Source organism: Ascaphus truei, chromosome 4 (genome assembly GCF_040206685.1).
Source record: "Ascaphus truei isolate aAscTru1 chromosome 4, aAscTru1.hap1, whole genome shotgun sequence".
NCBI classification, from domain to species: domain Eukaryota; kingdom Metazoa; phylum Chordata; class Amphibia; order Anura; family Ascaphidae; genus Ascaphus; species Ascaphus truei.
In genome coordinates this window covers 2,564,650-2,592,057 of record NC_134486.1, presented here as the reverse complement: position 1 = coordinate 2,592,057, position 27,408 = coordinate 2,564,650, and the positions used below count along the sequence as shown (strand labels likewise).

Here is a 27,408-nt window from a genome sequence, read left to right as displayed (position 1 = left end):
GTTGTAATGTAAATATACAGTACTATATAAATATACATCATACAGTATATATTCCGTTGTAAGATGAATTGCAATACAGTATACCAAAAGTGTATACTGCTGCACAAAAAATATAGATTTTTTTTTTGTTAAGTTTTATAAATATACTTACGCGTTAGTTACCCTTGGTGCCTTTTTGCGGTCTCTGTTTTTTCCTTGTGCATGATAGCACACGGTGTTTGATGGCACAACGAGGCCAGAAGCAGCTAACCAGCGTTGGATATCAGCAATTAGTTTTCCGCTCGTGTACATCTCCTTAATTCGCATGCTGAGATCCTTTGAAATCTTCTTAACAGGCATTGCTGCGAGTAGAAAGAAATACAAACACAAGAATGTATATTCGATGTTTAGTCGATGTGTATTCAATGTGCAGTGAATCCACAAAATGGATGGTGTATTTATACGTTAATGATTCACATTAGAGTACGCCCACTTTCAACACCTGTAGCTGGCCGCCATGCATAAAAGGTCACACACTTTGCATAGTCCACCACTCCAGGATCTTTATCTGAGCTTGCCCTTGTTCAGATACTGTACTGCATTGTGCCATCTACTTCCATGGAGCATCCCCGGTTCTATGGACGCAAGAACCCTCTCACCTCTGCCGTGCCTGCCACGCTGAAAAAGCGAAAGGCAGCAGCCGTTTCCACGCCAAGGACAAAGCGACAGGCTAAGGCCAATAAAGAAAACCTTCTGCTGACACCAAAGGCTAAGGGTTTTCCTAGACGTAAACCTCATTATGTGAAGAAGATATACGGTAATGTGCTCTGTACGCAAGACGAATGGCAGCCATCCCACCGAATCCGCAGACCACTTCCTCCCATATGCTTCGACGACTCTGCTGTAGCTGTCCCGGAAATCTTCAGCCCGGCTTCTCCACCCCCATCTTGTCCGGTTCCATCCGAAGATGCTGCCGCCTCTGAAATCCACGGGTCACCGTCTCCTTTGCTCTTGGACGACTCTGCTTCTCGCCCGGAAATCCAACGGTCACCTTCTCCATCCCTCTTTGACGACGCTGCCGCTTCTCCTGTACCGGGTATCCCCAGGCCACCTCCTGCACTCTCCATCGATGCCGCTTCTCTCCATGCAACCCCCATCTCATCCTCCGTTGCACCCATCCCCCCAGATCTCCAGATGCCATGCACAAGCAGCTCATTAGACCGGATCCTGAATGGGATAAGTGTGGATCTCCCCGGGAATTCTATTGTGCTGGCAAAGCTAGATCTGCTTCTGGAGTCGGTGCTACATGTGGAGCAACGGATGGACAAGATAGAGGCTGACATAGCGGGTATACATCGTTTGCTCGGTGTTAATGCCACTGTTTCCCCAACGCTGGAGCAGGGGGGTGACATGGATGTGATGAATAGGAGCATCGACCCCCTTCCATCACCAAGCGCACCCCCCCCACCAGAAGATGTAATGTACATGTACATTGAGGAGGACATGACAACCCCGTCAAGACCACGCCAGGAGACAACCCGGCGACCACGACCGGAGGAAAGCTTCCTCCCAGACACCCTACCATCGCCCGTCGACTCAAGTACACCCGTTCCCAAAAGACCTCCTACACCCGCTCGCATCGAACCGGTGCCCGACATCAGCCTGCGCGATCTGACAGCGGCGCTTAGGGAGAAGTATAGGGTGATGAGTGCTGGTGTACCCCACAAGTATGCCTTGATCATTTTTAAGCACCATGTTCCCTACTGCGAGTGGGTGTTCAAAGTGAACTACGATGGGAATCGCCAAAAAAAGGCCCTTCCTGCCAATTTAAGGAAAAACATTGTGGAAGAAATGCGGCGCTTTTATGCAGTTACAGATCCTGTAATGAGAGGCGTTCGAGACTGCATTAATTGCGTTTTGCGCCATGCAAGGAATCGGCCATGGATGGACAATTTGGAGGACTTTCAGTGAGACCATACAGTACTGTTGTGCTGAACTGTATTGTGCTGTACAGTACTGTACATGTTTTGCCCTACAGTTCCTGCTGTACTTAAACAAAGGATACTGTACTGTATGTTGTTGTGTGTTGCACGGTTTTCAATGTGGCCCTGAAAACCTGCCCTGTTTGCTGCCCTCTTCTAGGACTGAGCTGGTTGCGCACCATCCCACTGTAGAAGCATTTAATAAAGGCTTCAGTTTTGCACTGTACTGTACTGTATGTATTATTGTGTGTTGATGTTTTCAATTGCTGTTCACTTGAAATGTTTCACCATTGTATTGTACTGTATTTGTAAATAAAAGTTTTTTGTGGCGACTTCAGCAATAAAAGAACTGGTTAATTTATCTCACACTCAGTACTACAAACTGCTTTTTGCTGCCAGACTGCAAAGCCGCAAGACCAGCAACATTGTAAAAAAAGAGCAATGAGCACGCAATTGGCGTGGGAACTTCTGTTCTAGAGCCCCTAGAAATAATATTCTTTATTTTATTTATAAACTCACATTTATAAACCCCTTCACCCACCCCCGCTACCCACAATAAAAAATAATCACACACAGCGTCCCCGCAATAAATAAATAAATGACTATAAATAAATACATTTGAAATACATTTTTATTTATAGTGTAGATGTGCAGGGGGTCTCGGGAGCTGAACCGCACTGGTTTCAGGTCGGGGGACCCCCTGCCCCCCGAGATACAGACCCCTTTATGAGGTGCCGGTATCTCTCTGCGTTAAAGGCCCCGATCACGTGACCGCGGCCTGTTAAACCAAGGAGAGGGATACCGGCACCCCCTAAAGGGGCCTGTATCTCGGGGAGCAGGGGGTCCCCAGACCTAAAACCAGTGCGGTTCAGCTCCGGAGACCCTCTGCACATCTACACTATCAATAAAAATGTATTTTAAATGTATTTATTTATATTCATTTATTTATTTAGATTTATTTATTAATTGTGCTGCTGCTGCAAGTCCTAAACTCACACCAAGGGCCAAAAAACCCCCTCACCCCCGCTACCCCCAATAAAAAAAATTCACGCACAGCAGCCCCACAATTAATAAATAAATCTAAATAAATAAATAAATGACTATAAATAAATACATTTGAAATACATTTTTATTTATAGTGTAGATGTGCAGGGGGTCTCGGGAGCTGAACCGCACTGGTTTCAGGTCGGGGGACCCCCTGCCCCCCGAGATACAGGCCCCTTTATGAGGTGCCGGTATCCCTCTGCGTTAAAGTCCCCGATCACGTGACCGCGGCCTGTTAAACCAAGGAGAGGGATACCGGCACCCCCTAAAGGGGCCTGTATCTCGGGGAGCAGGGTGTCCCCAGACCTAAAACCAGTGCGGTTCAGCTCCGGAGACCCTCTGCACATCTACACTATCAATAAAAATGTATTTTAAATGTATTTATTTATAATCATTTATTTATTTAGATTTATTTATTAATTGTGCTGCTGCTGCAAGTCCTAAACTCACACCAAGGGCCAAACACCCCCCTCACCCCCGCTACCCCCAATAAAAAAAATTCACGCACAGCAGCCCCGCAATTAATAAATAAATCTAAATAAATAAATAAAGAGAAATAAATATATACTGTATATATATAATGTATATATATATAATAACAATCCCTATACATATACAGTATATACTGTGTATATATATATACTGTATACATACATATATATATATATATATATATATATATATACTGTATATCTATATCTATATATATATATAGATATATAGATATACAGTATACAGTATATATATATACACACAGTATATACTGTACACACACATGATGAACCAATATACAAATACATGTACTGTAGAATGGTTATCAAAATCATACTGTCCTACAAATAACGCTTCTCTATACAGTACAGACAATAATAATAATCCATTTAATAATCCTAACTGATTTTACAATATAAAACATAACATTCCAATCCACACAGTACATTGCATTTACATTGTATAAATGATGCATAAAATCTATGCACCATATACATTCTGCAAATGAATGTTAACAATATAATTGCAAGCTACTGTACCAGTAAATACAAACACTTCCAAACAAGTCAACTATTTTAACCAATCAAGTAAACAAAAATCAATATATACTTTAAGTACCAACCAGAAAACACAATTTAAAACCAAAGCTAACCCTTACAATACCAAGGATTACATCTATCTAATTGTAAAAAACATTATACATTATACTGTACACAGCATTGCAATAAACAACATACTGTACATGATGAACAATACAGTACATCCCCTGTAACTCCCTGCCTTCAGTGTAATCTGTTTAAAGCCCCCTCCCCCCTAATGTTTCTGTTAAACAGATTACACTGAAGGCAGAGAGATTTAAAGCCCCCTCCCCCCTAATGTTTCTGTTAAACAGATTACACTGAAGGCAGAGAGATTTAAAGCCCCCTCCCCCCTAATGTTTCTGTTAAACAGATTACACTGAAGGCAGAGAGATGTTTCTGTTACCAGTAAATCTCCCTCCCTGCATTGCTGTCAGTGCAGTGTATGTAAATGTGGGGAGGGGGGGGGACCCAATGTGCATACTGTGAGGTCTAACCACCCTCACCCCCTACCCACATACCGTTACCCCCCCCCCCATCCTGGCCATGGCCCCTCCGCTTCTGCAAAACAGACACAAAAATTAAAACATACAGTACAAAGTAATGTCCCCTAACCCCTTAATCACCATAGCGGTTATTAACCGCTACAGTCATGAAGGGGTTAACCCACCCTCACCCACCACTCGGGATGCCTACATACCCTCCCACACTAACCCCCCCCCCCGTGAGGCCTAACCACCCAGTCAGTACCCACAAGGGAGGCCTACCCACATACCGTTGGGGAAACACCCCACCCCCAGTACCCGCAATAAGAACAGTAAAATGACCCACAATAAACAGCATTATATTTATTAAATACATTACCCACCCCCTGTGCCCCCCCCATAAATACAAGATTTATCCTTTTACAGACAGGGTTCATAACGCAGCCCCACGCTAGTCCCCGGTGGGCTGGCAGGGCACCTGGACAGACCTACAGTTTACCAGCAGGCCTTTTTACACAGGTTCTGGAGGCCTGCTGGTGGATCCTGCCAGCACCATGGCACCCAGGTGGTCTCTTTGGGTCACCGTGAGCCACAATTGGGTCCCCACGGTAGGCCCAAGGATGTCTGGGAGCCCCGGGTCAAACCCACAGGTGTCTGCGGGGCCTCGGGTGGTTCCCTCGGGGGTCTGGGGAACTCACGGGTGCTCACTACGGGTCCGCGGTGCCCCCACAGAAGTGGGACCACACATCATCATCCCCGCACCTACGGGTCGGCGGTGCCCTCACAGAAGTGGGACCACACATCGTCATCCCCGCAGACTACGGGTCCGCGGTGCCCCCACAGAAGTGGGACCACACATCATCATCCCCACATGTGTCACCCGTGGAACCACCAGCCTGATACCCTTGGGATACCCGAGAATACCCGGAGGTGGTCTCCATAGGCCCCACGCAGAAGCACGGAATCAACCCTGAATGTAAAAAAAATAAACCTGGCCTATACATTCAATACATACACCCTCCCCCCCAACACCTACAGTACAATAATGTGCAAAATAACTATTATCCAGATATGGATAATAGATTAATTGCCCATTATTAAAAACATTAACTAGCATACAGTATACAAATAAATAAAGTACTACTGACCTCATCAATACGAAGTGTCCGTTGCCAGCAAAATCCTTGTCTTGTCCACAACATACATAGCAAATACAAAGCCAATACATTGCAATTAAATTCAGATATCATTTAACCTCTTAAACACCTTATCAGATAATAACCGCAAAGGTAATTAAGGGGTTAAGCCACACAGGACCGATACCCACCCTTCACCCATGAATTTGTATTGTGGCTTCATCATACTTGAACTGCAGCTTTAAGGTTACCCAGAGGAGCACAGACATGTACATGCAGGAGCAGCAGCACCCAGAGGAGCACAGACGTGTACATGCAGGAGCAGCAGCACCCAGAGGAGCACAGACGTGTACATGCAGGAGCAGCAGCACCCAGAGGAGCACAGACGTGTACATGCAGGAGCAGCAGCACCCAGAGGAGCACAGACGTGTACATGCAGGAGCAGCAGCACCCAGAGGAGCACAGACGTGTACATGCAGGAGCAGCAGCACCCAGAGGAGCACAGACGTGTACATGCAGGAGCAGCAGCACCCAGAGGAGCACAGACGTGTACATGCAGGAGCAGCAGCACCCAGAGGAGCACAGACGTGTACATGCAGGAGCAGCAGCACCCAGAGGAGCACAGACGTGTACATGCAGGAGCAGCAGCACCCAGAGGAGCACAGACGTGTACATGCAGGAGCAGCAGCACCCAGAGGAGCACAGACGTGTACATGCAGGAGCAGCAGCACCCAGAGGAGCACAGACGTGTACATGCAGGAGCAGCAGCACCCAGAGGAGCACAGACGTGTACATGCAGGAGCAGCAGCACCCAGAGGAGCACAGACGTGTACATGCAGGAGCAGCAGCACCCAGAGGAGCACAGACGTGTACATGCAGGAGCAGCAGCACCCAGAGGAGCACAGACGTGTACATGCAGGAGCAGCAGCACCCAGAGGAGCACAGACGTGTACATGCAGGAGCAGCAGCACCCAGAGGAGCACAGACGTGTACATGCAGGAGCAGCAGCACCCAGAGGAGCACAGACGTGTACATGCAGGAGCAGCAGCACCCAGAGGAGCACAGACGTGTACATGCAGGAGCAGCAGCACCCAGAGGAGCACAGACGTGTACATGCAGGAGCAGCAGCACCCAGAGGAGCACAGACGTGTACATGCAGGAGCAGCAGCACCCAGAGGAGCACAGACGTGTACATGCAGGAGCAGCACCCAGAGGAGCACAGACCTGTACATGCAGGAGCAGCAGCACCCAGAGGAGCACAGACGTGCACATGCAGGAGCAGCAGCACCCAGAGGAGCACAGACGTGCACATGCAGGAGCAGCAGCACCCAGAGGAGCACAGGCGTGCACATGCAGGAGCAGCAGCACCCAGAGGAGCACAGACGTGCACATGCAGGAGCAGCAGCACCCAGAGGAGCACAGACGTGCACATGCAGGAGCAGCAGCACCCAGAGGAGCGCAGACGTGCACATGCAGGAGCAGCAGCACCCAGAGGAGCGCAGACGTGCACATGCAGGAGCAGCAGCACCCAGAAGTGCACAGACTTGCACATGCAGGAGCAGCAGCACCCAGAGGAGCGCAGACGTGCACATGCAGGAGCAGCAGCACCCAGAGGTGCGCAGACTTGTACATGCAGGAGCAGCAGCACCCAGAGGAGCGCAGACGTGTACATGCAGGAGCAGCAGCACCCAGAGGAGCACAGACGTGCACATGCAGGAGCAGCAGCACCCAGAGGAGCACAGACGTGCACATGCAGGAGCAGCAGCACCCAGAGGAGCACAGACGTGCACATGCAGGAGCAGCAGCACCCAGAGGAGCACAGACGTGCACATGCAGGAGCAGCAGCACCCAGAGGTGCACAGACTTGCACATGCAGGAGCAGCAGCACCCAGAGGAGCGCAGACGTGTACATGCAGGAGCAGCAGCACCCAGAGGTGCGCAGACGTGCACATGCAGGAGCAGCAGCACCCAGAGGAGCGCAGACGTGCACATGCAGGAGCAGCAGCACCCAGAGGAGCGCAGACGTGCACATGCAGGAGCAGCAGCACCCAGAGGAGCGCAGACGTGCACATGCAGGAGCAGCAGCACCCAGAGGAGCGCAGACGTGCACATGCAGGAGCAGCAGCACCCAGAGGTGCGCAGACTTGTACATGCAGGAGCAGCAGCACCCAGAGGAGCGCAGACGTGTACATGCAGGAGCAGCAGCACCCAGAGCAGCGCAGACGTGTACATGCAGGAGCAGCAGCACAGACGTGTACATGCAGGAGCAGCAGCACCCAGAGGAGCACAGACGTGTACATGCAGGAGCAGCAGCACCCAGAGGAGCACAGACGTGTACATGCAGGAGCAGCAGCACCCAGAGGAGCACAGACGTGTACATGCAGGAGCAGCAGCACCCAGAGGAGCACAGACGTGTACATGCAGGAGCAGGAGCACCCAGAGGAGCACAGACGTGTACATGCAGGAGCAGCACCCAGAGGAGCACAGACGTGTACATGCAGGAGCAGCAGCCAGAGGAGCACAGACGTGTACATGCAGGAGCAGCAGCACTCAGAGGAGCACAGACGTGTACATGCAGGAGCAGCACCCAGAGGAGCACAGACGTGTACATGCAGGAGCAGCAGCACCCAGAGGAGCACAGACATGTACATGCAGAAGCACCCAGAGGAGCACATACGTGTACATGCAGGAGCAGCAGCACCGAGAGGAGCACAGACATGTACATGCAGGAGCAGCAGCACCCAGAGGAGCACAGACATGTACATGCAGGAGCAGCAGCACCCAGAGGTGCACAGACATGTACATGCAGGAGCAGCAGCACCCAGAGGAGCACAGACATGTACATGCAGGAGCAGCAGCACCCAGAGGTGCACAGACATGTACATGCAGGAGCGGCAGCACCCAGAGGAGCACAGACATGTACATGCAGGAGCGGCAGCACCCAGAGGAGCACAGACATGTACATGCAGGAGCGGCAGCACCCAGAGGAGCACAGACATGTACATGCAGGAGCAGCAGCTCTCCCAGCACCCAGAGGAGCACAGACATGTACATGCAGGAGCAGCAGCACCCAGAGGAGCACAGACATGTACATGCAGGAGCAGCAGCACCCAGAGGAGCACAGACGTGTACATGCAGGAGCAGCAGCACCCAGATGAGCACAGACATGTACATGCAGGAGCAGCAGCACCCAGAGGAGCACAGACATGTACATGCAGGAGCAGCTGCACCCAGAGGAGTACAGACATGTACATGCAGGAGCAGCAGCACCCAGAGGAGCACAGACATGTACATGCAGGAGCAGCAGCACCCAGAGGAGCACAGACATGTACATGCAGGAGCAGCAGCACCCAGAGGAGCACAGACATGTACATGCAGCAGCAGCAGCACCCAGAGGAGCACAGACATGTACATGCAGGAGCAGCAGCACCCAGAGGAGCACAGACATGTACATGCAGGAGCAGCAGCACCCAGAGGAGCGCAGACGTGTACATGCAGGAGCGGCAGCACCCAGAGGAGCACAGACGTGTACATGCAGGAGCAGCAGCACCCAGAGGAGCACAGACGTGTACATGCAGGAGCGGCAGCACCCAGAGGAGCACAGACATGTACACGCAGGAGCAGCAGCTCTCCCAGAGGAGCACAGACATGTACATGCAGGAGCAGCAGCACCCAGAGGAGCACAGACATGTACGTGCAGGAGCAGCAGCACCCAGAGGAGCACAGACGTGTACATGCAGGAGCAGCAGCACCCAGAGGAGCACAGACATGTACATGCAGGAGCAGCAGCACCCAGAGGAGCACAGACGTGTACATGCAGGAGCAGCAGCACCCAGAGGAGCACAGACGTGTACATGCAGGAGCAGCAGCACCCAGAGGAGCACAGACGTGTACATGCAGGAGCAGCACCCAGAGGAGCACAGACGTGTACATGCAGGAGCAGCAGCCAGAGGAGCACAGACGTGTACATGCAGGAGCAGCAGCACCCAGAGGAGCACAGACGTGTACATGCAGGAGCAGCACCCAGAGGAGCACAGACGTGTACATGCAGGAGCAGCAGCACCCAGAGGAGCACAGACATGTACATGCAGAAGCACCCAGAGGAGCACATACGTGTACATGCAGGAGCAGCAGCACCGAGAGGAGCACAGACATGTACATGCAGGAGCAGCAGCACCCAGAGGAGCACAGACATGTACATGCAGGAGCAGCAGCACCCAGAGGTGCACAGACATGTACATGCAGGAGCAGCAGCACCCAGAGGAGCACAGACATGTACATGCAGGAGCAGCAGCACCCAGAGGTGCACAGACATGTACATGCAGGAGCGGCAGCACCCAGAGGAGCACAGACATGTACATGCAGGAGCGGCAGCACCCAGAGGAGCACAGACATGTACATGCAGGAGCGGCAGCACCCAGAGGAGCACAGACATGTACATGCAGGAGCAGCAGCTCTCCCAGCACCCAGAGGAGCACAGACATGTACATGCAGGAGCAGCAGCACCCAGATGAGCACAGACATGTACATGCAGGAGCAGCAGCACCCAGAGGAGCACAGACATGTACATGCAGGAGCAGCTGCACCCAGAGGAGTAGACATGTACATGCAGGAGCAGCAGCACCCAGAGGAGCACAGACATGTACATGCAGGAGCAGCAGCACCCAGAGGAGCACAGACATGTACATGCAGGAGCAGCAGCACCCAGAGGAGCACAGACATGTACATGCAGGAGCAGCAGCACCCAGAGGAGCACAGACATGTACATGCAGGAGCAGCAGCACCCAGAGGAGCACAGACATGTACATGCAGGAGCAGCAGCACCCAGAGGAGCGCAGACGTGTACATGCAGGAGCGGCAGCACCCAGAGGAGCACAGACGTGTACATGCAGGAGCAGCAGCACCCAGAGGAGCACAGACGTGTACATGCAGGAGCGGCAGCACCCAGAGGAGCACAGACATGTACACGCAGGAGCAGCAGCTCTCCCAGAGGAGCACAGACATGTACATGCAGGAGCAGCAGCACCCAGAGGAGCACAGACATGTACGTGCAGGAGCAGCAGCACCCAGAGGAGCACAGACGTGTACATGCAGGAGCAGCAGCACCCAGAGGAGCACAGACATGTACATGCAGGAGCAGCAGCACCCAGAGGAGCACAGACATGTACATGCAGGAGCAGCAGCACCCAGAGGAGCACAGACATGTACATTCAGGAGCAGCAGCACCCAGAGGAGCACAGACATGTACATGCAGGAGCAGCAGCACCCAGAGGAGCACAGACATGTACATTCAAGAGCAGCAGCACCCAGAGGAGCGCAGACATGTACATTCAGGAGCAGCAGCACCCAGAGGAGCGCAGACATGTACATGCAGGAGCAGCAGCACCCAGAGGAGCACAGACATGTACATGCAGGAGCAGCAGCACCCAGAGGAGCACAGACATGTACATGCAGGAGCAGCAGCACCCAGAGGAGCACAGACATGTACATGCAGGAGCAGCAGCACCCAGAGGAGCACAGACATGTACACGCAGGAGCAGCAGCACCCAGAGGAGCACAGACATGTACACGCAGGAGCAGCACCCAGAGGAGCACAGACGTGTACACGCAGGAGCAGCAGCACCCAGAGGAGCACAGACATGTACATGCAGGAGCAGCAGCACCCAGAGGAGCACAGACGTGTACATGCAGGAGCAGCAGCACCCAGAGGAGCACAGACGTGTACATGCAGGAGCAGCAGCACCCAGAGGAGCAGACATGTACATGCAGGAGCAGCAGCACCCAGAGGAGCACAGACATGTACATGCAGGAGCAGCAGCACCCAGAGGAGCACAGACATGTACATGCAGGAGCAGCAGCACCCAGAGGAGCACAGACATGTACATGCAGGAGCAGCAGCACCCAGAGGAGCACAGACATGTACATGCAGAAGCAGCAGCACCCAGAGGAGCACAGACATGTACATGCAGGAGCAGCAGCACCCAGAGGAGCACAGACATGTACATGCAGGAGCAGCAGCTCTCCCAGCACAGTGCCTGGGGAATGTTACTGTGCTGCTGCTGCTGCTGTGTGTCACTGCCTCTGTATCCTGTGTATAAAACTACAACTCCCAGCATGCCTCAGTGTGAGCATGCGCAGCAGCACACAGGGCTGTGACCCGGAAGTAGCAGCCAGTGATACAGGGAGGATATGGATACAGGTAACCCTGCAATATACTCACATATCAGCTGTACCCCTCTATATGTGTCTCTTACATACATGTGTATGGGAGCTGCAGCCTGGCACAGACACTAATGTGCTGGGGGGATACAGGGGGTAATCACAGGGAGCAGCAAGGAGCAGGTAACCCTGCAATATACTCACATATCAGCTGTACCCCTCTATATGTGTCTCTTACATACATGTGTATGGGAGCTGCAGCCTGGCACAGACACTAATGTGCTGGGGGGATACAGGGGGTAATCACAGGGAGCAGCAAGGAGCAGGTAACCCTGCAATATACTCACATATCAGCTGTACCCCTCTATATGTGTCTCTTACATACATGTGTATGGGAGCTGCAGCCTGGCACAGACACTAATGTGCTGGGGGGATACAGGGGGTAATCACAGGGAGCAGCAAGGAGCAGGTAACCCTGCAATATACTCACATATCAGCTGTACCCCTCTATATGTGTCTCTTACATACATGTGTATGGGAGCTGCAGCCTGGCACAGACACTAATGTGCTGGGGGGGATACAGGGGGTAATCACAGGGAGCAGCAAGGAGCAGGTAACCCTGCAATATACTCACATATCAGCTGTACCCCTCTATATGTGTCTCTTACATACATGTGTATGGGAGCTGCAGCCTGGCACAGACACTAATGTGCTGGGGGGGATACAGGGGGTAATCACAGGGAGCAGCAAGGAGCAGGTAACCCTGCAATATACTCACATATCAGCTGTACCCCTCTATATGTGTCTCTTACATACATGTGTATGGGAGCTGCAGCCTGGCACAGACACTAATGTGCTGGGGGGGATACAGGGGGTAATCACAGGGAGCAGCAAGGAGCAGGTAATCCTGCAATATACTCACATATCAGCTGTACCCCTCTATATGTGTCTCTTACATACATGTGTATGGGAGCTGCAGCCTGGCACAGACACTAATGTGCTGGGGGGATACAGGGGGTAATCACAGGGAGCAGCAAGGAGCAGGTAATCCTGCAATATACTCACATATCAGCTGTACCCCTCTATATGTGTCTCTTACATACATGTGTATGGGAGCTGCAGCCTGGCACAGACACTAATGTGCTGGGGGGATACAGGGGGTAATCACAGGGAGCAGCAAGGAGCAGGTAATCCTGCAATATACTCACATATCAGCTGTACCCCTCTATATGTGTCTCTTACATACATGTGTATGGGAGCTGCAGCCTGGCACAGACACTAATGTGCTGGGGGGGATACAGGGGGTAATCACAGGGAGCAGCAAGGAGCAGGTAACCCTGCAATATACTCACATATCAGCTGTACCCCTCTATATGTGTCTCTTACATACATGTGTATGGGAGCTGCAGCCTGGCACAGACACTAATGTGCTGGGGGGGATACAGGGGATAATCACAGGGAGCAGCAAGGAGCAGGTAACCCTGCAATATACTCACATATCAGCTGTACCCCTCTATATGTGTCTCTTACATACATGTGTATGGGAGCTGCAGCCTGGCACAGACACTAATGTGCTGGGGGAGATACAGGGGGTAATCACAGGGAGCAGCAAGGAGCAGGTAACCCTGCAATATTCTCACATATCAGCTGTACCCCTCTATATGTGTCTCTTACATACATGTGTATGGGGGCTGCAGCCTGGCACAGACACTAATGTGCTGGGGGGGATACAGGAGGTAATCACAGGGAGCAGCAAGGAGCAGGTAATCCTGCAATATACTCACATATCAGCTGTACCCCTCTATATGTGTCTCTTACATACATGTGTATGGGAGCTGCAGCCTGGCACAGACACTAATGTGCTGGGGGGATACAGGGGGTAATCACAGGGAGCAGCAAGGAGCAGGTAACCCTGCAATATACTCACATATCAGCTGTACCCCTCTATATGTGTCTCTTACATACATGTGTATGGGAGCTGCAGCCTGGCACAGACACTAATGTGCTGGGGGGATACAGGGGGTAATCACTGGGAGCAGCAAGGAGCAGGTAACCCTGCAATATACTCACATATCAGCTGTACCCCTCTATATGTGTCTCTTACATACATGTGTATGGGAGCTGCAGCCTGGCACAGACACTAATGTGCTGGGGGGATACAGGGGGTAATCACAGGGAGCAGCAAGGAGCAGGTAACCCTGCAATATACTCACATATCAGCTGTACCCCTCTATATGTGTCTCTTACATACATGTGTATGGGAGCTGCAGCCTGGCACAGACACTAATGTGCTGGGGGGGATACAGGGGGTAATCACAGGCAGCAGCAAGGAGCAGGTAATCCTGCAATATACTCACATATCAGCTGTACCCCTCTATATGTGTCTCTTACATACATGTGTATGGGAGCTGCAGCCTGGCACAGACACTAATGTGCTGGGGGGGATACAGGGGGTAATCACAGGGAGCAGCAAGGAGCAGGTAATCCTGCAATATACTCACATATCAGCTGTACCCCTCTATATGTGTCTCTTACATACATGTGTATGGGATCTGCAGCCTGGCACAGACACTAATGTGCTGGGGGGGGATACAGGGGGTAATCACAGGGAGCAGCAAGGAGCAGGTAATCCTGCAATATACTCACATATCAGCTGTACCCCTCTATATGTGTCTCTTACATACATGTGTATGGGAGCTGCAGCCTGGCACAGACACTAATGTTCTGGGGGGATACAGGGGGTAATCACAGGGAGCAGCAAGGAGCAGCTAATCCTGCAATATACTCACATATCAGCTGGCCCCCTCTATATGTGTCTCTTACATACATGTGTATGGGAGCTGCAGCCTGGCACAGACACTAATGTGCTGGGGGGATACAGGGGGTAATCACAGGGAGCAGCATGGAGCAGGTAATCCTGCAATATACTCACATATCAGCTGTACCCCTCTATATGTGTCTCTTACATACATGTGTATGGGAGCTGCAGCCTGGCACAGACACTAATGTGCTGGGGGGATACAGGGGGTAATCACAGGCAGCAGCAAGGAGCAGGTAACCCTGCAATATACTCACATATCAGCTGTACCCCTCTATATGTGTCTCTTACATACATGTGTATGGGAGCTGCAGCCTGGCACAGACACTAATGTGCTGGGGGGATACAGGGGGTAATCACAGGGAGCAGCAAGGAGCAGGTAATCCTGCAATATACTCACATATCAGCTGTACCCCTCTATATGTGTCTCTTACATACATGTGTATGGGAGCTGCAGCCTGGCACAGACACTAATGTGCTGGGGGGGATACAGAGGGTAATCACAGGGAGCAGCAAGGAGCAGGTAATCCTGCAATATACTCACATATCAGCTGTACCCCTCTATATGTGTCTCTTACATACATGTGTATGGGAGCTGCAGCCTGGCACAGACACTAATGTGCTGGGGGGGATACAGGGGGTAATCACAGGGAGCAGCAAGGAGCAGGTAATCCTGCAATATACTCACATATCAGCTGTACCCCTCTATATGTGTCTCTTACATACATGTGTATGGGAGCTGCAGCCTGGCACAGACACTAATGTGCTGGGGGGATACAGGGGGTAATCACAGGCAGCAGCAAGGAGCAGGTAACCCTGCAATATACTCACATATCAGCTGTACCCCTCTATATGTGTCTCTTACATACATGTGTATGGGAGCTGCAGCCTGGCACAGGCACTAATTTGCTGGGGGGGATACAGGGGGTAATCACAGGCAGCAGCAAGGAGCAGGTAACCCTGCAATATACTCACATATCAGCTGTACCCCTCTATATGTGTCTCTTACATACATGTGTATGGGAGGTGCAGCCTGGCACAGACACTAATGTGCTGGGGGGGATACAGGGGGTAATCACAGGCAGCAGCAAGGAGCAGGTAATCCTGCAATATACTCGCATATCAGCTGTACCCCTCTATATGTGTCTCTTACATACATGTGTATGGGAGCTGCAGCCTGGCACAGACACTAATGTGCTGGGGGGATACAGGGGGTAATCACAGGCAGCAGCAAGGAGCAGGTAACCCTGCAATATACTCGCATATCAGCTGTACCCCTCTATATGTGTCTCTTACATACATGTGTATGGGAGCTGCAGCCTGGCACAGACACTAATGTGCTGGGGGGATACAGGGGGTAATCACAGGGAGCAGCAAGGAGCAGGTAATCCTGCAATATACTCACATATCAGCTGTACCCCTCTATATGTGTCTCTTACATACATGTGTATGGGAGCTGCAGCCTGGCACAGACACTAATGTGCTGGGGGGGATACAGGGGGTAATCACAGGGAGCAGCAAGGAGCAGGTAATCCTGCAATATACTCACATATCAGCTGTACCCCTCTATATGTGTCTCTTACATACATGTGTATGGGAGCTGCAGCCTGGCACAGACACTAATGTGCTGGGGGGATACAGGGGGTAATCACAGGGAGCAGCAAGGAGCAGGTAATCCTGCAATATACTCACATATCAGCTGTACCCCTCTATATGTGTTCTCTTACATACATGTGTATGGGAGCTGCAGCCGGGCACAGACACTAATGTGCTGGGGGGGATACAGGGGGTAATCACAGGGAGCAGCAAGGAGCAGGTAATCCTGCAATATACTCACATATCAGCTGTACCCCTCTATATGTGTCTCTTACATACATGTGTATGGGAGCTGCAGCCTGGCACAGACACTAATGTGCTGGGGGGTATACAGGGGGTAATCACAGGGAGCAGCAAGGAGCAGGTAATCCTGCAATATACTCACATATCAGCTGTACCCCTCTATATGTGTCTCTTACATACATGTGTATGGGAGCTGCAGCCTGGCACAGACACTAATGTGCTGGGGGGGATACAGGGGGTAATCACAGGGAGCAGCAAGGAGCAGGTAATCCTGCAATATACTCACATATCAGCTGTACCCACTCTATATGTGTCTCTTACATACATGTGTATGGGAGCTGCAGCCTGGCACAGACACTAATGTGCTGGGGGGGATACAGGGGGTAATCACAGGGAGCAGCAAGGAGCAGGTAATCCTGCAATATACTCACATATCAGCTGTGCCCCTCTATATGTGTCTCTTACATACATGTGTATGGGAGCTGCAGCCTGGCAGACACTAATGTGCTGGGGGGATACAGGGGGTAATCACAGGGAGCAGCAAGGAGCAGGTAATCCTGCAATATACTCACATATCAGCTGTACCCACTCTATATGTGTCTCTTACATACATGTGTATGGGAGCTGCAGCCTGGCACAGACACTAATGTGCTGGGGGGGATACAGGGGGTAATCACAGGGAGCAGCAAGGAGCAGGTAATCCTGCAATATACTCACATATCAGCTGTACCCCTCTATATGTGTCTCTTACATACATGTGTATGGGAGCTGCAGCCTGGCAGACACTAATGTGCTGGGGGGATACAGGGGGTAATCACAGGGAGCAGCAAGGAGCAGGTAATCCTGCAATATACTCACATATCAGCTGTACCCCTCTATATGTGTCTCTTACATACATGTGTATGGAGCTGTGAGCACTGAGGTTTCAGGACTCACACCCCGGCGAGAGGTGGCATTTTATTTATAATATTCACAGCATTAATACATTGTATTGTATGTCTTTATTTATACAGCGCCAAAAGTGTGCTCAGCGCTTCACAAAGAATACAGTACAGGGAATTATAATACAATAAGTGCAGCAAAAATCAGACAATAGGAAAGGAAATCCCCGAAGAGCTTACAATCTAAGAGGTTTGAGGGGAAACTTACAGAGACAGCAGGGGAGGGAATAAGTGCTGTACATGGCAGTGCTTGGCCACAATGGGTGGTATAAGTAACTGTGGGACAGTAGCCATGAGTGCAGGATTTTGGGATGCTTGATTTGTGGGGTGAGTTTTAAGGTTAGTCAGTGTTAAATGAAATGGTTAACACTATTTACGGGGGAAGAGATGGCAGGGAGGTGTGGGTTAGATCAGGTGTGTGTCTGGGTTCAGGCTTAGGGGAGATCCCCAGCAGCAGGAAGGAGGAGATAGAGGGTGTGAATAGAGGATTTGTGTGGGTGTTTTTTATTGAGGGGTAAAGAAGCTGTTGGGAGACGTGTATAAATAATGGGGCAGTGGGGAGTGGGGAAGTTGTAGAGAACAGAAATGCTCTCAAAGGAGTGAGGAAACTGTAAACAGAAAAAGAAATAGGGAGGGCATAGTGAGATACAGGAGGAGAGACTGGCCAGTTATTGCAGGATAGGAAGAGTACAAATAATCACAGCTTTTAGAAAGTAAAGTTCTCACAGTTGTAAAGTTGTTGTTCAGAGTCCAGATCCTCCTCAATATTCACCTCCAATTTCAACTCCAAGATTGACTCTGCTACACACTTTGATGTTACACACAGCCAGGGTATCCTGCCTTAAGTATGCTAAAACACAGCCACATTGACTAATAATTAAGGGAGGGGTCTGCCTAATCAACAGCCACACCAAATTGTTAAAGCTGCAGTTCAGTCTTTTTTTTTTTTTTTTTTACATTTATTTTTTTACTTCAATAGTTTTGTGTGTGCAATCTCTAATTACCTAAAGAACTGTATAGCTGCCGGTCAATTAGTTCTCCATGTATTGATAGGTCGAAATTTGGTGACATATTAAAAGCTGGGATTTGTTTATATTCTGCTTCACTCCCTCAGTGGAAGCTCATGAATATTCATGAGCACTCCTGCACTGACATGTGCTAGAGGGAGGGCAGGGCTGACAAAGGGGTGTGCCAGGGCTTGTGACAGGACATGAAGGGGCAGTGCCTTAGCAAATGGCTGTTAAAATAGAATACAAGTATTTTTTCTTACTACAGAACTGATTTATTAAAAAAAACACACATGCAGGATATTGACTGAACTGCAGCTTTAATTACATTTTAGGATCTTGTAAATTGATAGTAGAATCCAGTTCACACATACTTAAATGTTACACTTTGTTACCTCTTGTTTTGAAGTATGTCCTGGGCATAGGGTTAAGATGACAAATAATGCATGGTTACAAATACAGTTATATAAGTGAACAGGGTATACATTGTATACAAGACGTTGCATGCGCAGTTAGAGATAACATATATTACAGGCAGTCCTCGGTTATCCAACGGAATCCGCTCTGGAAGTAGCGTTGTAAAGTGAGTCCCATGTTAATCTGTGGCGGTGAGCGTTGGATAACGCATTCCAGCGTCGAAAAACGGCTCTTAGAGTTGCATTGTAAAGTTTTGGATATGCCATTCATTGTACAGTGAAACGTTGGATAACGAGGACTACCTGTATAGGCGTATGTCACAGTTACAGACTAGATTAAAATGTGAGACAGCTTTAGTTTTGAAAGAATTTAAACTGGTGGTGGATGTGAGAGTCTCCGGTAGGTTGTTCCAGTTTTGGGGTGCACGGTAAGAGAAGGAGGAGCGGCCGGATACTTTGTTGAGCCTTGGGACCATGAACAGTCTTTTGGAGTCTGATCTCAGGTGATAAGTGCTGCATGTGGTAGGGGTGAGGAGCTTGTTCAGGTAGCTGGGTAGCTTGCCCAGAAAGTATTTGAGGGTGAGACAGGAAAGGTGAATTTTGCGCCTAGACTCGAGTGATGACCAATCTAGTTCTTTGAGCATTTCGCAGTGATGTGTGTTATAGTTGCATTGGAGAACAAAACGACAAATTGAATTGTAGAGGGTGTCAAGTTTGCTAAAGTGGGATTGAGGTGCCGTGCCATATACTATGTCTCCATAGTCGATAATTGGCATTAGCATCTGCTGTGCGATACGCTTTCTGACCAGCAGGCTTAGGGAGGATTTGTTCCTGTAAAGTACCCCTGGTTTGGCATAGGTTTTGGATGTCAGGGTATCAGTGTGCATCACTGTCATGATGGACACAACTATTACCAGCACATTTATATTTTGGGTTTAGATTGAGCATACAAGTTGAGCAAAATAAATTGTCATTTATTTCCTTGATAGACACACGACAACCTTAGAATACAATTTATAATTACACTTACTGGGATAAGGAACAGGATAAATTGTCCAGTGAACGAAAAGAACAGAAATAATGTCCCTTTAAATTGCAGTCCGTTTGCAAAGGGCGCAAGATGCCAGGCCCATAAGTCCGTGTAAAATGAAATCTTTGCTCTGGTTCTTTGGGGTTCGTTCTGGAATCCCCAGGGCTAACGAAATCCTGAAGCAGGGCTCGTTTCCTGGTTGCGATGTTTTTAACCCCTTGCGTTCTGGAATCGCAGGCGCTGCACTTAGATCTTATCTGCTTGAAGAAATCAGGTAACAACCACAGGAATGAGGGTTACCGGCCTCTTTGAGGACAGGGGCCCTTGGAGTTTTACATTAGCCTCATCCCATTGGCAAGGAATGATCTTCCTCCTATCAGAGCCTGCCCTGTCACGTGGGAAAATCCTACAGCCAGCCCGGGTAGCTCTGAGCATGCTCAGTAAGCGGTTTGGTAGCACTGCTGAGTAAAAAGGGGCCACTCATTTCTTGGGACACAACGTCTGGAGTTTGGTCCCAAGGTGTGAAATATCCAGGATGAGTAACAGGATCTGCTACTCGGAGACATCACGGTTAAGTCACACTTTAAGACTCTGGGGTCTTTCATTCCCCCACACGTCCCCAAGCCCATAGGCATTGCCTCAACAGGGGGCTCATGTAGGCATAACATTTGTTCCTTAATGCATTACAAAGGCAGGCAGAAAAAATAGCATCCTGCCGGTACATTTAAAACTGCAACAGAAAGGCACTTTATCAAAAATATATATTTCACTTTTGACAAAGTTATATTTTTAATATGTGTGTGCTTGGGGGTTACACTGAGGCTGCACACCAAAAATCAGGGTGCTGGCTCACTCCGTTCCTAAATTAGCAGTCTTAATGGAACGGCTCCTGTTATTCAGCACTGCAGGTAGTGACTAGCCTGCAAAAAGGGGACAACTATGCATAGAGGGGAAAATGGTACATGGGAACAGCATATAAAATTACCCCCTTCATCCCCAATACGAAATAGGGGTAACCAGTTGAGCATACTGCCTTTTATTAATGCGCTGATAACCCCCATTTTCGCTACAATCCCAAATGTTAAGTGGGAGTCAAACCATATGCCCAAGTATTTAAAACTAGTAACAGGAGTTAGCGTTGGTTCTGATCTGGAGCTTAGTCACTGGAAGCTTTAAAAATATAGTCTTGGTCCCAAATACCATTGTTATTGTTGGTACCAGTTTGTTTTGGGAAATCCAATTTTCAAGTCTCAAAAAGTCAGACTGAAGTATGTGTTCAAGTTCGGAGAGGCTATGGCTGTGTGCATATAGGATTGTGTCAACTTTATACATTTGTTTTGAAGCTTCCTTACAAGCTGTAGGAAGATCATTGATGAACACTGAGAAGAGTAGGGGCCCCAGAACAGAGCCTTGCGGGACACCACAGGTGATATCCAGGGGGTTGGAGTTAGAGCCTGAGATGGACACATGTTGGGATCTACCTGATAGGTAGGACTGAAACCAGTTTAAAGCAAGCTTCCCTATTGCAGAGCGCTGGAGTTTGTTAAGCAGGATAGCATGATCAACAGTATCAAAAGCCTTTGCAAAATCTAGGAATACTGCACCAGTGAGTTGTCCCCGTTCCATTCCACACTGGATCTCAGTGCAAACTTTTAGCAGGGTAGTTACGGTGGAGTGTTTGGGGCGAAAGCCAGATTGGAATTGGCTAGAGAAATTTGTCTTGGTATAGTAATCGCTTAATTGGGAGTGGACACATTTTTCCCTGACTTTGGTTAGTATTGGAATGGCTCTACTACTTTTTTTATTTAAGGACTGGTAACTAGCAGCAGCAGGTCCCCGGGGCACAGTACTTACAGTGATTTAGGGGAGTCCCATGGGTGATATATGCCCTTCGGCCTTGCATAAGCCTTGGGAAAGGGTTTAAGGGGAGAGAGAGAGAGAGCAGTAGAGGTGAAAGGGACGGAGAGGAGACGGTTATGGACAGAGCGCAGGAGACGGGCAGGGACATAACGAGAGATCAATGCGATATGTAGGGAGGCGCAGGGACATAACGAGAGATCAGTGCGATATGTAGGGAGGAGCAGGGACGTAACGAGAGATCAGTGCGATATGTAGGGAGTAGCAGGGACGTAACGAGAGATCAGTGCGATATGTAGGGAGGCGCAGGGACATAACGAGAGATCAGTGCGATATGTAGGGAGGAGCAGGGACATAACGAGAGATCAGTGCGATATGTAGGGAGGAGCAGGGACATATCGAGAGATCAGTGCGATATGTAGGGAGGAGCAGGGACATAACGAGAGATCAGTGCGATATGTAGGGAGGCGCAGGGACATAACGAGAGATCAGTGCGATATGTAGGGAGGAGCAGGGACATAACGAGAGATCAGTGCGATATGTAGGGAGGAGCAGGGACATATCGAGAGATCAGTGCGATATGTAGGGAGGAGCAGGGACATAACGAGAGATCGGTGCGATATGTAGGGAGGAGCAGGAACATAACGAGAGATCAGTGCGATATGTAGGGAGGAGCAGGGACATAACGAGAGATCAGTGCGATATGTAGGGAGGCGCAGGGACATAACGAGAGATCAGTGCGATATGTAGGGAGGCGCAGGGACATATCGAGAGATCAGTGCGATATGTAGGGAGGCGCAGGGACATAACGAGAGATCAGTGCGATATGTAGGGTGGCGCAGGGACGTAACGAGAGATCAGTGCGATATGTAGGGAGGCGCAGGGACATAACGAGAGATCAGTGCGATATGTAGGGAGGAGCAGGGACATAACGAGAGATCAGTGCGATATGTAGGGAGGAGCAGGGACATAACGAGAGATCAGTGCGATATGTAGGGAGGCGCAGGGACGTAACGAGAGATCAGTGCGATATGTAGGGAGGCGCAGGGACGTAACGAGAGATCAGTGCGATATGTAGGGAGGAGCAGGGACATAACGAGAGATCAGTGCGATATGTAGGGAGGAGCAGGGACATAACGAGAGATTAGTGCGACATGTAGGGAGGCGCAGGGACATAACGAGAGATCAGTGCGATATGTAGGGAGGAGCAGGGACGTAACGAGAGATCAGTGCGATATGTAGGGAGGAGCAGGGACGTAACGAGAGATCGGTGCGATATGTAGGGAGGCGCAGGGACATAACGAGAGATCAGTGCGATATGTAGGGAGGAGCAGGGACATAACGAGAGATCAGTGCGATATGTAGGGAGGCGCAGGGACATAACGAGAGATCAGTGCGATATGTAGGGAGGAGCAGGGACATAACGAGAGATCAGTGCGATATGTAGGGAGGAGCAGGGACATAACGAGAGATCAGTGCGATATGTAGGGAGGAGCAGATGAGGGAGTATTGTACGTAACAATAATTTCTTCCTTTAAAGGGACAGTCCCCCTTCGGACCAAAGAGAACTAATGCCAGAGACATGTTTAAGGGGTTACACCTGGGAAATTCATGCCCCTATATTTCCTAAACCGAGCTGCTTAGTGTGTAATCCGGGGGACCTCAGACTTGGGAGGGGTAAGGTGTCCTCTGGCTGCTCCCTGTGTGTTATTCATGTGCTTGTCCTGACACAGCCCCCTCCCCTAATATTGGTTCTCGGATAGGGAGAGGGTGCGTTAAAGGTAAGAAAAGATATACCGTATATACACACAGAGGTCCTGGGGCGAATATCCCAGTCTGGGTGATAGAGGTCATTAGGGACGATCACACAATCTTGGGGCAGATTCACAGAGGAGACAGAGATATACGTGCTGTGTGTTATTATGGCTGTGACGGGATCGGTATAAATATGCACAGACATGGGGGTTTCCCAGGCTCTCCTTATACAAGTTATATCACGTAGCAATAGTCCGGGCTCACTTCCCCAGAGGGGTTTCCCTGTAGGGCCCGTATAATAATCCTATAATAGGAAGGGGAGGGCACAACAGGCGGCTATTTCAGGCAGTTTTATTAAGCTAAAGGAAAGCAGCGTTTGGCCGGACACAGCGGACTTTATCTAGCGGGGGCCAAACCCTGATGAAGGCCGCTGTGTCCGGCCCAAACATTGGCTTTCTTTGGCTAAATAAAATGAGCTGAAGTCTCTTTCTGGTTCAGTGGAATTGCAGGATGTTCCTGCCCGGTACAAAGCGGCTGAATGTGAGAAACTGGAGGTCACTAGAGAAAATAATGGTGGGATGGAGGAAATCCCGCTGTGACGCTGTAAGAAAGGTTAAGCTGGCTGCCCTTGCCTGTCAGCATGGCTACCCAGTGCTGGGCTTTTTGTGCCATCTCCGGGAGACAAGCTGGCTAGGGTAAGTGGCAGCTACACAACGAGACAATGGGCTGGTCATTGTACTGGGCCATGTGCTGTGGGACAGTGGGGAGTTTGTGTGAGACGCGCCCGCCTGCTGGCAGAGTACACCAAAGCCGGAGCATTGTCCTTCCCCCGGCAGCAAGGCCTCTCGCTCTGCGGGAAGTATGGAGCTGAAACCGGGGAGTGGGGCCTGGGTCTTAGCCCCGTCGTCTCGCTGGTTCATATTTCCCTCTCTCCGAGGACGGCCCTCAAAGGGGCTGTGCCCATCACTGTGCACACTCTGATTGGTCAATGAGGGTAAGCTCGCTGCGCCAGCGCCCTCCACCTAGGGAGCCAGGGGCCCCCCATATTCCCCGTTGGGTAAGATATTGCCCCTGTCTTCTCTGACGCCTTTGGGATTACTTTGTTAATAATCTTAGGTTTGAAATCTTATACTAAATGCTGTATATTTGTCCAAGAAGTGTCTAGAGAACAAAATACCCGGGCGCTACCTGTATGTATAGTAAGTGCGGGATAGAGATATAATAACAACCTTGGTTGTAGGCAAGGTATCCCTCTGCTTCTTTTCCTCCTGTGACTCAAACGACCCCAAAAAAGGATCTACCCAGGATCCTTCAAAGTAAAGGAGACAAGAGAAAGGGATGGGGGAGCACTGGTGGAAGGGTAGAATAGAGTACAGTCTGGTTCAGGTGTGTAAGACTCTGAAGCAATAAAGTGGAGTTTTTAGATGTATAATAATTCTTAACACTCACACGGCCGTGTGCAAATGCTGTCGCATCAAGGTGTCTTTAGGTCCTCTCTTCTCTGTTTTGTAAATTCGTTCGCCGCCTTGCGTCTGCGCTCTTCTTCTGCTTCTTCTTTGGTGTGGTCTCACCCTCGGGATAAATGAATATACATGTGAACAGAATATATTTGCAATTTGATGATATTTCCAGAGATAAAAACAGGGTTAGAATAAAAAACACTCACACGGGCATGTGTGCGGGCACTCTGAGGGGTGGTGTCTTTGCTCTCCAGGGGGCAGTCCCACTTCTCCAATAGTTAGTTATAGGTCTACGGTCAAAACATAACTCAGTGTCAAGTGATGGAAAATAAATATCAAGGTATTGCTACTCACACGGCCAAGTGTGAGTGCACACTTGGAAAGGTTTCTTTTGTTGCTCCTCCTGTCGTCCCCGGGTAGGAAATTAAAGCGGGTTCTGATGGTGATTTCTCACTCCCAAATGGGTAAAGAAAGTTCTAAGCCCAGAATGTCAAGGCCAAGGTCTTTATTCAAATTAAAAATAAAAAGAACAACAAAACACCGCTAACTCAACCAGTGAGCTCCGCTGTGGAATAAGGTAAAAAGCCAGTCTTTAGGGAGTATAATGCAGGACTCGTGGTACTGCAGCTAAACTCTCTCCGCGTCCGGATGTAGCGCTGCACTTCCCGTGTCCCACTCCCGACGGTGGCTGCAAAGGTCAAAACATCTGGGGGATTTGGAGCTACGCGTTTCGCCCTTTTGGGCTTCCTCAGGCTCCGTAGTTAGAATGGATTTGGCTCGCGGCTCGTGCTTTATATACTGCGGCCGGCCAGTCTACCACACCCCCACATCCTGCTGTTTCTTAACTGGATCATCGAAATCAGCTGTTATAGATGAATGCTATAACACATAGTGCCAGCAATTTGGCCCCATTGCATGGTCGTTTAATAGGCCTTCACTGACGTCACATGCACCCTAACTTGATGCTAAGTGAGGGAGCACTATGTACACAATAACAGGTTTCCTCATAGAGGAATCTATGTCTTGAAAACCCTAAATTCTCTCATTTATGGCTGGAAATAATTGACCAATACATACAATCAAACATTTCAAATGTAAAAACTCATTGGTATAAATAAAGGAAATATCTACCACCTGCATACATTTAACCCTTCCAATTTCACGACTCATTGATAAGGGTAGACAATAAAGTAGGTTAAATGACAATATAATTAATTGCCTGTTTATGATCAGTAAGTCATAAGAGTGTACAGTCCAATCTTACGCCGAGATTGGTATAAAACTCATAAGTGACCGGATATTTATTCCTCAATATGCATATTGGCAGTACTAAAAACTGTAATTTAAAAATTAGCAAAAAACATACATAAATAACAATTTTATACACAAAACTTATAAAATGAAGTTTAAAATGTCTTATAAAAATCGATTAAAAAATGCAATTAATAAATGTATAAATTGAACATTGTTTCGTTGATATATGAACTCATCTCCTTAAAGATGGTGTAATAGATGAACAAGATCTGCCAGGGAAAGCAAACACGCAATCAGTACCCTATATCCTGGCATGAAATATGCCTAAGAACGTGAAGTAGAAATATTCTAAAATCAATTACAAGGACGTCCTTTCTCCTAGTCTCTGAGGAACGGAAATGGAGGGGGGGTGGGGGGTAGGGGGGGGGGGGGGAGGGAATAACTGGAATGTGGATGGTGGAGGGTATAGGAAATGGGGTAGGGAAGGATGAGCGACTAAAATTGTTGGAGGGATGATATGACATGTCGGATGCTCAGTTGAATACTCCCAGGTCTATGTCTATGTTTAGACCCTTTGGGGCTAGAGTCTGTAGTCTGTAGATCCAATACGTCTCGCGTTGTCCAAGTTTGATAAGCTGGTCTCCACCCCTCCAATGTGCCTCTACTCTTTCTATTCCCTTGTAGGAAAGCCCTTCTGGGTTCCCTCCGTGGGACAGGCTGAAATGTCTGGAGACACTATGGGTCAAGCAGGTTATGACAGACATAGACCTGGGAGTATTCAACTGAGCATCCGACATGTCATATCATCCCTCCACTTAAAACTTAAACTTTAAACTTCATTTTATAAGTTTTGTGTATAAAATTGTTATTTATGTATGTTTTTTGCTAATTTTTAAATTACAGTTTTTAGTACTGCCAATATGCATATTGAGGAATAAATATCCGGTCACTTATGAGTTTTATACCAATCTCGGCGTAAGATTGGACTGTACACTCTTATGACTTACTGATCATAAACAGGCAATTAATTATATTGTCATTTAACCTACTTTATTGTCTACCCTTATCAATGAGTCGTGAAATTGGAAGGGTTAAATGTATGCAGGTGGTAGATATTTCTTTTATTTATACCAATGAGTTTTTACATTTGAAATGTTTGATTGTATGTATTGGTCA

The 27,408-nt window shown here is 49.1% G+C and overlaps 2 protein-coding genes across 3 annotated transcripts in view; both read left to right on the top strand.

The window, feature by feature from the left end:
• Window positions 1–27,408, top strand: part of LOC142492496 (uncharacterized) — a 300,526-nt gene that overhangs the window by 129,065 nt on the left and 144,053 nt on the right. The gene's annotated exons all lie outside the window — the stretch shown is intronic.
• LOC142492502 (uncharacterized) overlaps window positions 11,836–27,408 on the top strand; it is a 71,561-nt gene continuing 55,988 nt past the window's right edge. The window contains exon 1 of one of the 2 annotated variants that reach the window (XM_075595189.1): window positions 11,836–11,895. The gene's annotated coding sequence lies outside the window, so the exon portion shown is untranslated. The remainder of the gene's footprint in view (window positions 11,896–27,408) is intronic. The other variant, XM_075595188.1, reaches the window with a different exon arrangement.